Raw genomic sequence first — 15,336 nt, 5'->3', positions numbered from 1 at the left:
ATTGGCGTGTACATAGAGCGCTATCTGACAAGAAAGGGTTGCTACGTTATACTCACTGTGTGTAACCTCCTTAGTTTTAGAAATGTTTAGCGAGCGTTGAGTCGCAGTGTCATGAATACAATGAACTAGTATATACCATGAACTCGAGGTGGTTAAAGGTGGGAAGTAGATACGAAACGCAAGCCGTAAGAAAGTAAAAGCCGAATTCTCCTGTCTCTCATTTCCCATTAGCAGCCATTCGCGTGTACATTGAGCACTATCTGACTGGAAAAGGTTGCTACGTTATACTCGCTGGGCGTAACCTCCTTGGTTTTAGAAAGGTTTAGTGAGCGTTGGGCCGCAGTGCCATGAATACAGTGAACTAGTATATACCATGAACTCGAGGTGGTTAAAGGTGGGAAGTAGACAAGAAGCGCAAGCCGTAAGAAAGTGTGCGTGTGCCACCTTTCGTTTAGTCCTTGGAATGTCCGCTGGATGGCGGTGCTTCTATATGGGGAATGCATGATGAAAATATGCGAGATGGTGGTACTTGGAGTGTTGAATAGATGGACGAACGAACACACAGACAGATGCACGCATGGACGCATGAACGGACGCAGGGGCGGATGCATGGAAAAACGCAGGGACGGACCGACGAACAGACGCACGCACGGACGGGCGGATAGGCGCATGGACGGTCACACAGACGGATGCATGGACGGACGGAAGCAAGAATGAATGGACGGGCGAATGCTCCGCCCCAATCTCCATCATTCACTCCGTGGATATGCCGCCATTTTTTTTCAGAGTTCCATGCCTAAATACACCTAATATTTAGCTCAATCGCTGTTTTTCACCAGGTGCAACTACAGCATAATTAAATAAACTTTGCAAGAGAGTCAGGCTTTGCACTACTCAAAACTGCTTCGACCTTTGGCGCTGCGTGTCCCCGAAACTCTAGAGCTGGACGTCTATAGAGGATTTACGTTTTGCTGGCGTAGCATCGCTGCGTCTAGCGTGCGCGCGCGTCAACGTTACGTCGGAGTATCTTGGGCCCTTCATGATGCGCTCGTGGCCGTTTCGCCAGCTCCACATGTACAAAATTTGGTTTTACGTGGCGTAAGTGAATGACGAAGGTATATGACTGGTGCAATCATGATATTCATCACACACTTGCCATATAAGAACATGATAACATACCACGCTCATGACGCGCTCGCGGTCATTTCAATTGCTCCACTATACCAAATTTGGTATCAAGTGGCGTGAATAAATCATGAAGGTAAATTACACATTCAAACATGATAATCATAGCATGGAAGTCATGCACGACGTAATTTACCTCCACCTCGTAACGTTGTGCAAATTTTAAAGTGACATATCAACCTTCCTCATTCGTGCTTCGTATATCATCGATTCTCACCCTACGTGGGATCTGCCAATTTTTAACGCTCATTTTAAAAGCACAGCACTTTGTTTCTTAAAAAACTTCGGCCGCTTGTCTCCGCGGCTCTGTACCTTTATATGATCACCCACTCGTGAAAAGGCCGTTAGCTTTCACAACTTTCCCAGGGACCCGACGCTGAGGAAGAAGGAGAGTGGAAAAGTCAGAGAGGAAAAGTGCCCCACGCCTTCATCTACCCTGTGCAGCAAGCACTTCGCTGACAGTGACTTTTGCTATATCCACCCTACGCTCCATTTTTTGGCAAGCTTGAATCGTGTTTCCGCACCTCGCCAGTACTTCAGCCATTCATTGCAAGCAGGCTAGAGGTGTAGGCGACTTACACCAGGTGAGGTGCCGTCCCAAAACCTACAGCGAAGGCCTCTAGGCAGGGAGCCGACGACACGGCATCCGAATCGCCTCGAGTAAGCGCACCCCGTAAGTACTGCCAAGCGTTGCAAGACGTCTGAGACTACAGCTTTATTTGGTTGGTGTACGTATGTACATATATACGTAGTTTAATGATGAAGTGAAGCGCACGCCTAGGGCACTGCTTACCATAAATTCATAAGTGAAACCTGCTATCGCTGTTTAAGTGCACATTCACTAATCTTTGTCACATAATGTTTGTGGCCATGTGCGCGGTATATATACAATCAGCTATAGCTGTTTCTTATATTCTTTTATCCGAGCGGCGGCCCTGTGTGGTGTTAATATGAACTACTTCATGATGTCACTCTCACTGAACAAACATTACTGAGACAAACTGGAGTCATTTGCATCGACCGGGGGGGTGCATCACATCTTTAAGGCCATTTTGTTCTCAGTTCAAGGGTAGGTACCTTTGATCTATTCTCTTAATGTGAACCCCTTTATACGAGACACAGTCTGATCGCAAGTGATTGTTTTAGACGCGAATGCTGTGTTGTTTGACGAGAACGTACAGATCATGCTGGGTAGGTGAAGACATGTTTTCTCAAAAACAAACGTGTTGTTCGATTGCGCTTTTCTGTGTAAGCATCTGTGCTAGTCAGTTGGGGGACCAGTATTTCAGTGTATGAGGATAGTAATGCGTAAATGTTTTTGCAACGAGACAGTTGCATTTGCCGAAATGTATGGGGATTATTTGTTAACTCCAGACACATGCACCACATTAGCTAATGTTGACCACCTACTGGTGTATTAATTGTGCGCACTAACTTTCTTAGCAGACTCACGTTCTTGCTCTCTCTACGTCGATGTTAACGAAACTGATGGTAAATGTAGAGATCACAACGTCCAACACTCGACTGACATTCACTGACTGGGACGTGCATTCACAAGTGTCGGCCAATATAACATCGGGACACAAGTCAGCGTGGAGAATACTTAATGCCGACAATATGGTACTGCTGGTAAATGTTGAGTCACTGTTAGTGATCTTGTGTGGTATGGCAGCGTCACGTCATCCGAGCTTACAAGTACAAAATCAGGCAAACAGTTTTAAGGACACCTTCACATCTGCTTAACGTGATCATTATTTCGCCTACTTCACTAAAGATATATTAAGACAAATCCCACCTTTAAAAACTATGCCTAGAGGATTTTCAATAAGCCTATGTTACATCACTCCGAGGTAAACATTTCAAGACAGAAGTATGATCAAGGTGATGTTCTCGACCGAAATAGGAGATATAAGTAAAAAACGCGACCAGTCACGGCAAGCATCAATCTCACGTTTAGACATGTGGTGACGACTCGCTTGATCATTGGAAACGTGCAGCGCTGCCTTGGAGCTTTCTTTTTAAGTTATCTGCAGTAGGAAAGCCACAAAACTAAGAGAATCAAGCAGTGCTTACTTTGCATGCATGTTGCAAGCCACTCTACCAGGTAGTCTGCGAAAATACTGAATTTCGATAGAAATAAAATTCACGGAATGCATAACGTACAAAAACTATTGCAAAGTTGGAAGACAAAAGTTAAGGAATTCACCTATAAGTTGAATATATCACAGTATACATTAAGATCTACACTGTCGCATAACACAGCGGGCTGTAGCATTAACAAAATACAGACGCAAAATAAACTGAAGCAAACGTTTCAGCATGTCGTATGCGAATGCTCAAAAAGGCCTCCATATAATACGGGCTTACATAATATGGCATAACTCCTCGTGCTGAATAAGCACTGGGAGGCGTGGCTTGCAGACGTAGGAAAGGACCAACTCACTCTTAACAACCAAGCCAAGCGAGCCGCTCGCACCATTGAAGTTCTAGCCTGAGGGCCCGGCTGCGCTGGTCTAAATTTTGTTTTTAAAATAAAGTTTTGTCCTCCTCTTTCATTCAGAGGTGAATCAACGTAGTGTAAACGCCGAATCGCGGCACTGTCAGTCAGTTGTCGCTGTGGGTCCTACACATGGTTGTCAACTATTCTAGTTCCTATCGCGAGACCCCGCTACCTTACCCACTCAAAGCCAGTCGCGTACAAAAGCAACCAACAAAAAGCCCGTCGGACATTTCAGAGTATCACTTTAAAATTATACAGATTACTTTCACAGGTCAGATCAAGTTACCGTAGCAAATGCGGGTGCTAAATAAATTTTATGAAAATCGTGAAAAGACCCCCCAAACCTGCATTCTTCGGCTTTCAAAAATTATCTGCAAAAAAACAGTCATTCCTGATAAAACAGTTTATATAAATATGCGAAGAAAGTTGGTCATTGCCGGGCTTGCACAGGACATGCATGCATCACGTCCGGACATAAAAGCAGGTGTTTAAAAGGACTATAATTTTGCGTGGTGATAAAATACAGTTTCACAGACCCTAAAATACTATTCTTATAGCGAGATGACGCTTGGTAAGCTAGAAAATGCGCGAAAAATATATGGGGGTGGATACGTGACCTTCACATTCACGCATCAAACACCGTGACGTCATTGATTTTGACGGTGTCTACTGGGTCCTGCCTAGTTTCTTTTGAGTAAATATGAAGTACATTGTCATCCATGCGTGCCATAGACCAATCATACCAAGTTACAGAAACTTTCATCAAAACCACGGCGAAAATATGAATACTGAAATTAGTGACGTCACGCATGGAGGTTCTGGTGTGAGAATTAGAAATTAAACTTGAGCTGTGATTTTCTCCGCTAATAACACACGCATCATAATGAAACTTACAAAAGTATTTAGAGTTAAGTTTTCCAATGTCAACTAAGGCAATGTTTCACTTGAGTGTCCCTGTAGGTTGCGGAGCGTTTTTAGGGGACTTGGTTTTCGTATGCTGTCGTGTAGTTTAGCGTCACGCAAGCAAAACCACACATACATAGCCTTTTAAAGCATGGCATAGTATGGGTGCTTAAAGGGGAAGTGAAGGTGGAAAGGATGGAAATAACGAGGGAAAGCAGTAGGGGGAAGGGTGAAGCATGGCATAGCAATCTATGGCATCCCGAAGGTGAAGCCTTGTATAAAATCGCCATCAGGGAGCGAAAGAGAATGACAATGGAAGACAGGGAGGGTCATTACCAGGATGTACCAGGTTTGCTACGCAACACAGGGAGAGGGTAAACGGGAGGAAAAACTAAGCATAGCCATCACATGATGTGATGTACCAAAGATATGAGGTGGACCAATGCGAGGTTTTATTGAGTAGGAAAGGAGGAGGGAAGAGGGTAACATAGCATTACAAATGAAGTTTTCTTCGCCCGACATGGAGGTTGAACTATCTAAATAATTGTTGGAACGTCCGCGCACACTTTTTCGTGAACGCGAGGTTGACTAAAGAATGAGTGCGACTAAATCGCAACTCCGCACCTTTACAGCATCCACGTTGAATGCAAATGTGTGCATTTTGCACCTAAGTCATACACTGGAAAATTTCGAGAAAAAGCAATTCTTGAAAAGGCGTTTCCTGTGCAAATAGCATGTCAATGTCATTGCTTTTATTCACTTAATAACTGTTGCACATTCACACTATGGGGGATAGGCCAAGAGTGAATGTCTTCGTTTCAACATATACACTTCTTTTTCTTCTCATCTCATGGATCATGCACAATGCAGAGTATTGGCCGAGTAGATGTTGCTTTAGACTGATCGAATTCTTCACTGCCGAAGAAAAATATGCCTGTGACTGCAGCCCACAGTAGGGGCGCCAAAGAAGCTTTAACAGATTTTCATATTTCCAGACCCTAATTTTGAACTCTTACTGGGTGATTCTGTCTGCCGTTTTCTCCTGTTTGCAGCTCTCTATCTTAGGCAGCGTGTACCAGACGTACCGGGAGTACGTGGCGAACCCCAACTACCGAGATTCCAAATAAGACGTCTCCACTTTGTCGTCGCTATGCTGCTTTGAACATCGAATATACCTTCATTCTGTAATTCATAGACGAAAAAGTTCTGTTTCTAATCTTACTGATCTTCTGTTCTTTAAGAAATATTTTTTGTGGGTCTTACTGGCTCAAATGCCTGCATGTAGTTTTATTCGTGAATGCATTACCTAAATCTCCGAAACAAGTAAACAATAAATGGAACGCTTATGTCTCAACACAAATGATTCTAGCGTATCCTACGGGGAATAAATCTCATACGGGCCATTAGCAAGTGAACCCACTCCCCAACCGTTGCGGAGCTTGTCACTTCATGTCAAAGTTTTGACGAGTTGAGGAAGCAGCGCGCCCTGACTCGGTCAATTTACTCCCACGCTGACTTGCTCTCCAGTCTTACTTCTGCTCCCGATTACTCACCGACCCTGCAAGAGATTAAAGACATTGTGCGTGAAGAAGTAGCTCGGCAACTGTCATTGATTCCCTTCATGCTAAAGCCACCGTCCTCTCGTCTGCCCTCACTACTCCGCGACGTTAATGCCGAAGAGGTTGCTCAGGCTGTTCCCATCGCTGCCCACCAGCAGCCCATGGCCATGCCTGTTGCCCAAGCGCCGGCTATGCAGCCCTTGGCCGCGCCTCTTACGTATGCCCAAGTGGTACGCAACAGACCACGCCCGCAGCATTTGCCATCAATGTCTTAAGTTGCTCCCCACTCCACCTCTTTTTCGACATCTTGGGCCGCACCACGAGTCAGCAATTCCTGGCGCACTCCTGACAATCGACCGATCTGCTATGCCTGCGGTACTCCAGGACACGTGGCACGATATTGTCGCCATCACTTTCAACCACTCCACGACGCTACTCGGCCGTTACCGTATGATTCACAGCCCATGCACCTACCTGCTCCCTATCCCTTACCGCAGTATGGATACACTAACCTTCCCGAGTCTCGGTCACCCCAGCCCCCATCTCAGACTCACTCTCCCCACTCCCCATCACATCTCAGGCGATCACTGTCCCCAATGAGTCCCCGACCCGCTTCCTCCAACCCGGAAAACTGAACGCCGCAGTTCCAGAGGCAAGAACGGCGCCGTCATCGAAATGCTCAAGTCCTCGCACTTCACCCACTAACGTCGTCGCCATATCTGTCGATGGTGTTTCTACCTTTCACCTGGTCGACACAGGTGCTGCCGTTTCTGTTATAGCCGCCTAGCTCTGCCGCTCCCTACGCAAAGTGACCACGCTGCTCTCTGGATTATCACTTCGTACGGCTAGCGCACAACCAGTTAGACCTCTCGGCACTTTTACGGCCCGAATATTCATTCAAGGCTCTATGTACGTTGTCGAGTTCATCGTCCTGTCGGTGTGCTCACATGACGGGTGAGACTTTCTGTCAAATCATCATGCCGTCATCAAATGGGCACGCGCTGAAGTTCAATTTTCGCACCTGTGTGACGAACCTTTGCACGAAACACTTGAGCGGTCGCCAAAACTCGTCGTGCGGGAGGATACTGAAATTCCGCCAGCCTCTCTTGCCGTTGTCCCTGTTTGCTGCGATGACCATAACGATGCTACGGTAAAGTTTACACCTTCCGACATTTTCATGAGCTGCAGAGCCGTTTCTTTGACTTTCGCTAAACTTGATGGCAATGCTGGCCGAAGCAATATTTTCGTCCACTTTTCCTTTCTGCACCGCTTACGCTACTTGCCGGCAAATGTCTAGGTCGAGTGGAGTACCTTGATTCTTCTTTATTCCGTTACATGCCAGACGAATCGTGCAGTAGCGCCTCAACCTAACTTCATGCACTTTCCCCACTGAAATGCTCGTGGAGTGACATCTTCTCCAGTTCCATCGCCGACACCTTAAGTGCTCAAGAACGCGCCGAGCTTCTTAATCTCCTCCAGCACTTCGCAAATTCATTCGATGTTTCTCAGCCGCAATTGGGTCGTACTTCCTCAGTGCACCACTACATTGACACCGGTTTGCACCAGCCATTGCGTCAAAGACCGTACCGTGTCTCTGCTGCACAACGTAACGTCATGAATGACCAGGTCGAAGAGATGCTACGCCGTGGCGTTATTCAACCATCGCACAGTCCTTGGGCATCTCCTGTCGTTCTAGTTCGAAAGAAGGATGGAATGATTCGATTTTGCGTCGACTACCGGCGAATAAACAAGGTGACGCGGAAAGACGTCTATTCATTACCGCGCATCGACGACGCCCTTGATAGCCTCCAAGGAGCCGAACTCTTCTTCTCCTTAGACCTACGATTTGGATACTGGCAGCTTCCTATGGCAGAAGCTGATCGCCAAATAACTGCGTTCATTACACCAGATGGCCTGTATGAATTTAACGTAATGCCATTTGGGCTTTGTAATGCTCCTGCCACGTTTGAACGACTCATAGACAACACGCTGCGTGGACTGAAGTGGTCTTTGTGTCTATGCTACCTCGATGACATTGTCGTTTTCTCTCCCGATTTTCCTACACATCTTCTTCGGCTCCAACTGGTTCTGACGTGTTTGACCAATGCTGGGCTCCAACTGAATCTTAATAAGTGCCGCTTCGCCGAGCGAGAGCTGTCCATCTTAGGGCACATCGTGTCGAAGCATGGTGACCCGACCCTGCAAAACTGCAAGCAGTCGCCGAGTATCCGAAACCTACTACACTCAAAGAATTACGCAGTTTCGTCGGACTATGCTCTTACTTCCGGCGCTTCGTTCGAAACTTTGCGTCGATCATGTCACCACTGACCAACCTCATACGCGGTGACGCAGACCTTTCATCCTGGTCTCCTGACTGCAACGTCGCGTTTGCTACGCACCGTGTGTCTGCTAACATCTCCCCCCATTCTTCGGCATGTCGACCCAACAGCTGCAACGGAAGTTCATACAGACGATAGCGGGGTTGGTCGTGGCGCTGTCCTCGCCCAACGCAAGCCGGGCTACTCCGAATACGTCGTCGGTTATGCGAGTCGCACGCTCACTAAAGCAGAGGCCAATTACAGCGTCACTGAAAAGGAGTGCTTATCGCTAGTGTGGGCGCTTCGCAAGTTCCCCCTTATTTGTAAGGTCACCCATTTGACGTGGTAACGGAACACCATGCACTTTGTTGGCTCGCCACATTGAAAGATCCTTCTGGACGCCTAGCTCTGTGAGTGCTGCAAATCCAGGAGTACGACGTTCGCGTCATCTATCGCAGCGGATGCAAGAATTCTGACGCCGACGCCCTGTCCCGTTCGCCTTTACCTCCCGACTCGGCCTGCGGAACCACTGGTACCAACTCCGTCGCATCTCTCGACCTCGACTCCTTTGCCAGTGAACAACACAAGTACCCGTGGATCGCTTCCCTTTTTGACTGCCTCTCTGGATCGTCAACCACTGTGGTATCACGATCTCTCCGACGTCAAGTTGCTCATTTCGCCATTCGTAATCGGCTGATACACCGACGCAACTATGCCGATGAAGGTCGTAAGTGCTCTTGGTTGTCCCCCGCAGCTTGCGATCACAAATATGTGCCTCCTTTCACGACGATCCGCAATGTGGCCATGCCGGAGTTTTCAAAACTTACGAACGCATTCGTTATCGCTTCTACTGATGCGGAACGTATAATTTTGTTCGAAAAATCGTTATGGGCTGCCCTGACTGTCAACGCCGCAAATCACCGCCTTTCCACTTGTCCCGTGCGCTTCAACCGCTTCCGTGTCCTGCCAAACCTTTCGATCGGATCGGAATTGATCTCTATGGCCCTCTACCGACAACATCAGATGAAAATCGGTGAATCATAGTCGCTGTGGACCATTTAACACGCTACGCTGAGACCGCCGCCCTTCCAAGTGCCACTGCGTGGGAGGTAGCGTCTTTCGTCCTTCATCGATTCATACTACATGGTGCACCTCGAGAATTACTCAGTGACCGAGGTCGAGCCTTCCTATCAGAAGTCGTTACGACTCTTATTTCAGAATGCCATGTTGTTCATCGCAAGAACACGGCATACCATCCGCAGACTAATGGGCTAACGGAGAAATTTAACCGCACCCTCGGCGATATGCTCGCGATGTATGTGATATCTCATCATACTAAATGGGATCACATTGTTCCATTCATCACGTTCGCATACAACACCGCGGCACAGTCTACCAGTGTATTTTCGCCTTTCGTTCTTCTTTATGGACGCGAACCATCTCACACCATTTACACTCTCCTTCCATACCGTCCTGACGCATCAGAATGCCCATCTGTGTCCGAAGCTGCGCGAAAAGCGGAGGAGTGCCGTCAACTCGCACGCACCTTTACGTCACAAGAACAGCAGCAGCAGAAAAAAAACAACGCCGACTCTTCAAGAAGCCACAGCTATTCCCCGGGATCACTTGTATGGCTGGCTGTTCCTTACCAAACACCCTGCTTTTCCTCAAAATTCGTCCCGAAGTACGGGGCCCTTAACGCGTTTCGGAGCATACATCGCTGATGAATTTTCTCATTGAGCCACTTTCACCATCTGACAACATGCGCTGGCGTGGACGTGACATCGTCCACGTCGCCCACCTTAAGCCATATCATAGCCCTCTGCCTCCAGACTCTTAGGTCACTAGGATGGCTCTTTTTCGGCAAAAAAAAATTGTGAAAAACAAAATGCATCGTTGGCAAGCAACATCGCCACCACTTGGGTACTGGGTCCTGGGCTTCTCTCGCTCGCCTCGTGCTGATCGTCAACGGCATCTCCTTGACCGTTGCTCTGTTCTGATCGTGTTTTCATCGTAGGGCCACCGTCGCAACACACGCCAATAAACCCCTTTGCACAGCTACTTCTAATAACACCTCTTATACTTCTATTGGCATAATTTTCGGTTAGTTCTGATTAACGAAGCGTATATCAGTGGTACATCCGTAAACAAAGCACACGGTACGGTCCAGTCACGTGTGTATTCATAGGTGTAGTGGTCGTTAGCACACTCTTTTGTGTTCAAGCAGTAGTTGACTATGAGGAAGCGGTTTGTCAACAGTGCAACATCAAATTCACTTTTCCCCGGCATGACGCGTTATTGGAGCATGTCAAGTTATTCTGTATGTCATACGCTAATGTCCTCTTAGCCTAATATCACGTTATATAATTTGTAAAGACAACAACGACAGAAGCCAGATGTAGGCGGCTGGACGGATTTATTTATTTATTTATTTATTTATTCCCCAAATACCTTAACTTTGGGATTTACATGATGGGTGGGCTGTTATGTAGTGATAATGACTCGATGAACAACTTGAAGTCTTGTGGGTTGGATTGGTGCACAGAATCTTTGGGTAGACGGTTCCAGTCCCTTGAAGTGTTTATAAAAAAAAGCGTAGGGGCGCAGTGGTATGAGTCGGTGGTGAGTGAGACCACTTTCGTGTGATTCCTGCGGCAGGACGAATGATAAACAGGCGAGAGTAATGAAGTGCTAGGAGAGGAATTATAGAATTTGAGAAAAACGCACAACCTAGACCTAAGGTATTTGAGTTCTGAGTTATCAAGATGTGCTTCGGGTTTTAGTTTTGTAACACTACTGTGTAAAGAATGATCGGAATAGATGTAGAGAACTTCGCGGTTTTGAACTGCTTCAAGCGCTTATATAAGGTAAGTTTGGAGTGCAGTGTCAAGCGGAGCATGCGTATTCTATCTTGGGCTGAACGCATTTTCGATTAGGCTAACAATATAACAACATAGGTTACCTTTACATAAGCATAATGAAGCGGTCAAAGTGCCTTTCGTCGGAAAAACAAGGCTTCGCAGTTAAAATGATGAATTTACTCTTATTGTTATTATTGAGCGCCTATAGCACCCTTCTGGAGTCCGCTTTTTTTTTCGTTTTGTGTGCAATGCATGTGTTATAAGTGGCTCCCACTCTACAGACACACTCGTGAAGATAGATGCAAGCGCTACCTGCATGTAATTTACCTACGGTACCTCGTGCATATGCCGTAGTATACCAGTACTAAGTCAGCTGCTACCTCACTGACCAGATCAAAACACCTCCGATTAAGTTTGGCCGGTGGCACACTATATCAAGCACACGCTTAGAAAAGTAGACGACCCACTTTGACTAATTCGAGAACGCGGCAGCCTCTAAGCGGTACCATTAATATCTATACCGCTGGCGTTGCCAATAGTACTGGCATAACCAACTCCCAAAGGGGCACTGGCACGAAATAGACCGAGGGGTCGGTTTACGAGTGAGTCATCCACTGAATCTTGATAGCTTGAAAAGAAAAGAACAGCATACACCATATAATAAAAGAAAAGGACACAATTCAACACTCCGTAATAAAGTACCTTCACTCTTTCATCGATAAATGTAAACTACTTCGACTCGAAGGGAGACTTGTGCGAATGAAGAGCACCTACGCAGCGAAACATGCTATTGCTCTTCTGAGAGGCAACCACTTCACGGTGCGGGTAATAATGGAAGCTCGCTGCAAAATGAGACATGGATGCATTCTGAGTAGTATAATACAGGCACGCCAGCACTTATGGATTACTTGTGGTCGTCAGGTTCTTAAATGAGTAAACAACGCCCGTTTTTTTTGTGAAAAAGCTATGGCACAAATCCACAGAAAGTGCAGTCTGCTCCAGTGCCACTAGAATCAACATGCCTCTACAAGGCCATTTGAAGTAACTATGATGTACTTTGCAAAACAACTTTGTATAAATGAAAACTCTCAACATGCAAAGGATACATTTTATTGGCGACGTGTATCAGCACACAATCAATTTATCTGAAATTGATTAACTGGTTTTTCAACTGAAGCTTTCATTCTGGTGTTCGAGAGATTTCTACCTTGAATAGGGGTACCACTGCCGTTATGTCAAGACAAGATGCCACCTCTGAAAATGCTTCAGGAAAGGTGAAGAACAGCTGATTTTCTGGATACTTCCTTGTCATACATCACGTATAGGGTCATTGTGCCACGAGCGCTTTGTTGGGGAGCTTGCTGGTATAAGTTGGTTCGGTCAATCAAGTGTTATCTACGTAAAGTTCTTGAAAGAGCTACCTAAAGAGCAATGGGACCGATACACTAAGACCTAAAAGTCGAAGCCGTGACTAATTCACAGAGTACAGTTCACAGCTGCCTCGTCAAACAACGCCGTGTGGCTCACTACATGCGATTGCAGACGCGCACTGAGCGGGATCATCGCAGCCGAAGTTCTGCAGCCGCAATGACCCTCAAGAAACTTGCTCGCAGCGGGCGTTGTCCCTGGCCATTCACACTATGGCCACGTTCAAACTCCTCTGTCCACGCCGCAGTCTCCTCACCGCTTCCTCAGAGCATCAGCCCGCCAGGGCATGCATGCTTGGGCGTACGACGGAGAGAACGACGTCACCAGCGATGCAGCCGGAGGCGCACGCACTTGCGTGTGATGTCGATAACGACGTCACTGACGGCGCAGCCAATGGAGAGGTTTCGGCAGAAACGGGAGGGGCGCGTACGTCAACGGGTAGGCGTAACGAGGTGCGAGTCGGGAGCGAGATAAGAGACGACCAGCCAGCTTGTGACGAAAACGAAGACTGAATTTTATTCACAATATTTTAACGTATTAGGCATAAGATCCCACCACAGGTAAGCCACGCACTGGGGCACACTAGCAGCGACCACCGCACATTCTACACACGGATTTTTCTTTCATGTAACCATCCATATACACGTTAAGTTGCAAACAAAATAATTGGCCCCGTATTTGCATGTTAATCTGCAAATGTCGTCGAAAGGCAATAGTCTTGTGCATGAAGAGAGTGAACAAAACCTTTATTTGATGTTCTGCGCAAGAGAATCAATGAATGGTATTCTGGAGGCGCTGCGATAGGGCCTGTTCACTCTAGCGGTAAGCATGCCTCGTCGTTTGCCATTAGACGTTCTCGGGCAGCCGTGTGCGGTCGTTTGCTTGGCGCACGTCTGCCGTTGTTTGCCGTTAGAAAATGGGTCCGTGACCCATTTTTGTGCAGTTTGCCATTGCTGGAGTGTGGTTTAGCAAATCAGCGACGGAGGAGCGACATGGCAGAGCCGCGTCGTCTGCTTTCGCCTCTCCGCATTACTGCGTCTGCCACGGGACCCTTTAAGCTGCTTGCTTCTTGCTCCGCAGTTTTCACGATATGCCGTACGTGTTGTTCTCACACTACGTTCCAGCAGTGAATAGATCGTTTTCGCCAGTCCGGTATTTAAAAAAAAAGCACTCAGCAGTTCAAAATGACATCTCCAAAGCAGGCGTTTGAAGAAGTGGTGTCAGCTATCCAGCGTTAGCAACAACAACAAAAAAAACGTGTAATGTGTGGCCTTCGAGATTTGAAAAGGCTTGCTTAAACCTGGAACATCAATTATTTGAGTATGGTTCTCGAAAACGGTGCCGAATCGATTCCAGTACTGTTTGCTCGAAGCTAAAGGGCATGAGTCTAAAGCGAATGGGAGCATCAGCTTGGATCTTACAAGCTACAGAGTGCACGCTGGCCGCTTGATAGATTTGAGGCGGTCGACAACTGCATTCGGAAGGGCAGCCATGTTTGTCGGAGGAGCTTGCCATGCTCCGTAGCCTCTCGCGTTAGAAGGAGACAAGACGAGGCGCGACACAAGCTGGGCATGTGCAGTAAGGGTGTGGACGGCGCCAGCGCCGAAGCGCGACATCGTGCTGCCAAGAAATGTTCCGCATTTAACAACTTCGCGACTGCGAGAAGTTTGGCCGTTCCTGAGTAGTCCAGGAAGCGTTTTTTTATGGCACCGAAATTTCAAATGGTATTGTTTACGGCATCAAATTCTACAGCGAGAAGTTACCTTTTAAACACGGTCAGTTTTAAACCACAAAACCACAAATTTATTAGCCAAAGTACCGAAACAGATCATGAAACGAAAAACCATCAAACATGAACTCAGAAATTTCATACAACAATCAACACCGCTTTGAACAGGGTAGGCATAAACAGAAATCGAAATATGCCTTTTAAGCACAAGAAACACATACAATGACCCTCTAAATATGAGCGCTGATAATGCAAAAGGTTTTTGTGTACATGAAATAACAATACACGTGGTGTATTTCATACCACCGTGCCAATGCGCTAAAGCACAGGTTTGCTACACACTTTTCACACAAAACGTTTATCTTCTGTTCAACTTTTCTTTCATGATAGCATAAATTACAGTTTCTGAATTAGACTTTATTTTTTTTGCACGTGCTGTGGGCCTTGAAAAGCGTTTCGTGTAGTAGCGACAAGATGAACTGCGGGACCTCCAAGAACCGTCTCTCGCACATCGTTGGTTTCTCAAAAATATGCGTCCACGCTTAATTATTTCTAGTTTTGCATAGCTCTCCAATAATTTGAACTGCAAAAATGGCCAGATCCCACGTACAGCGGGAGTCGAAGATATATGAACCACATATGTCACTTTAACATCAGCTCAACGATACGAGGTGGACGTAAATTATGCCACACATGATTTCTATGTCATCATTATCATGTTTGGACGTGCCATTTACCATCTTCGCCTATTCAGCTCATGTGATACCAAATTTGGTATATGTGGAGCTAGAGAAACGGCCCCGAGCACGCTATGAGCGTAGCATGTATTCACGTTTAACATGGCACGCATGCC

Source organism: Rhipicephalus microplus, chromosome 1, assembly GCF_043290135.1.
Source record: "Rhipicephalus microplus isolate Deutch F79 chromosome 1, USDA_Rmic, whole genome shotgun sequence".
In the NCBI taxonomy this organism is placed as follows: Eukaryota; Metazoa; Arthropoda; class Arachnida; order Ixodida; family Ixodidae; genus Rhipicephalus; species Rhipicephalus microplus.
The sequence above is the reverse complement of the archived record's forward strand: the minus strand, read 5'-3'. Positions refer to the sequence as shown.